This window comes from Orycteropus afer, unplaced genomic scaffold (genome assembly GCF_000298275.1).
Source record: "Orycteropus afer afer isolate SDZICR_OR568_19922 unplaced genomic scaffold, OryAfe1.0 scaffold00049, whole genome shotgun sequence".
NCBI classification, from domain to species: Eukaryota; Metazoa; Chordata; class Mammalia; order Tubulidentata; family Orycteropodidae; genus Orycteropus; species Orycteropus afer.
In genome coordinates, this window is record NW_006921636.1 from 3,545,028 (window position 1) to 3,547,168 (window position 2,141).

The following is a 2,141-nucleotide window of genomic DNA, read 5'->3' on the forward strand; positions in this document are numbered from 1 at the left end:
TCATGATAAATGGAGAAAAGATTGAAGTTGTCAAAGATTTCATATTACTTGGTTCCACAATCAACACCAATGGTAGCAGCAGTCAAGATATCAGAAGGTAAAATTGCACTGGCAAATCTGCTGCAAAAGACCTCTTTAAAGCAATGAAGAGCGATTTCTGGAAAGACGGCAGAATAGACAGACAAGCTACACAGACCCTCTTCAACAAAGAAAAGAGAAACCAATTGAAACAGATACAGAAGATAATTCTGGAGCCCTGAGCTTTGAAAGGAAGGATAAAGAAGTTGATTAAACACAAACTAGTAGAAGAACCTGAACAAAAACAGTGAGTAAGGAGACAAACGGAGGGGCAGACTGATGGCACAGACACCCTGAATATTTCCAAGTGGTGTTACGACCTGAGAATTGTCCTAAATATAGGCCCTGCTCACCAAGGGCTGCATGGACTACTATGCGGGTAGCTGACTACTGAAAAGAGAAACAGAAAAGAAGGAGACAAACTGAGCTATGGACTTTTCACTGTTCAGATGGTGTAGCCATTTTGAGTGTTTACAAGCGGCAGCTGGGTGCAGCCATTTTGAATATTTACAAGTCGTGGCCATTTTGGATATTTAAAGTGATAGCATTCTCATTCAGATTCCAGGGATCTAAGAATAGGCCCCGCTTGCCAAAGATAACACAGACATATGAGAGGTTGATGACTGGAAAGAGGCTGATGACTGAGACAAATGGTGAGTGCATAGGTGCTGTCAACTATCTAATACAGGAGCACAGTATCTTACTTACTCAGATATATCCAAAGAAAATGAAAATATTGGGCGAATCACTCCAACACACTATCACCAATTAATTATAAACACAAAATGTCACAAGGTCTCGGAGACAAGAGACCATCATAGTCCATACAAAAAGCAAGATAAAGCAGGAGAAACAAGGAACCAGGATATAGACCGAGAACACATCCCTGAGCAAGAAGCAGCATTGGAACTCCATGATAAGGAATTAAAAAGAATTATATTTAGGTACCTTCAATGGATTAAGAGACAGACCAAGGAAAACAATGACAAAATTGAGGAAAATACTGAGAAAACCCTAGAACAGTTTTGGAAAACAATACAAGAAAAAGGACAAAATAAATGGAAAATTAGAAATGAAACAAAATATACAGATAGAAATCCAGAAGATTAATACAAAATTCTCAGAAATAAATAACACATTGAAGGGGCAAAGGAGCAGAATTGAATTGATTGAAGACAGAATTAGTGAGACTGAAGACAAATACCTCAACACTTCTTTGGAAAGGGATCGATCAGAAAAAGAGATCAAAACAAAATGGAGAAACCCTATAGTTCATGTGGGATACCATCAAAAAGAATAACCTGTGTGTAATCGGAATTCCAGAACAGAAAGAGACAAATAAAACCACAGAGAAAATAGTCAAAGATTTGTTGGAAGAGAATTTCGATGATATGATGAAAGACAAGAATATATCCATTCAAGAAATCCAACAAACCCCAATCAAGATAGACCCTAAAAGAAAATCACCAAGATATATCACAAACAAACACACCAGAACCAAAGACAAAGAAAGAATCCTGAAAGCAGCATGGGAGAAATCAAAAGTTACCTACAAAGGGCAACCAATAAGACTAAGCTCTGACTTTTTGGCAGAAACTATGCAGGTGAGAAGGCAATGGTATGGTATATACAAAACCCTGAAAGAGAAAAATTTCCAACCAAGAATTATACACCCAGCAAAACTGTCCCTCGAATGTGACAGTGAAATTAGGAGATTTCCAGGTAAGCAGAAATTAAAGAAATTTGTTAAAACCATACCAACCTTACAAGAGATGCAAAGGGAGTCCTTTGGACAGAGAACCAACAACAGCAAACAACAACCGACCATTAACACACATGATGACATAACCGAGAAACCAACTCATTTGTGGAAGTATTCAAAGAAAATAAGCCTACAAGATACCAGAGACATCAACTGGCAAATGAGGACAACCACAAACTAAAAAGAAGGGAAAAAATTCTGTATTTACAGAACTTTTAAATGATGAAGAAGTCAAGACACTTGCGAGATAGAACAAACTGTTCTAAACTTAGAAAGAAAAGTATAAATCACAGGGTAACCT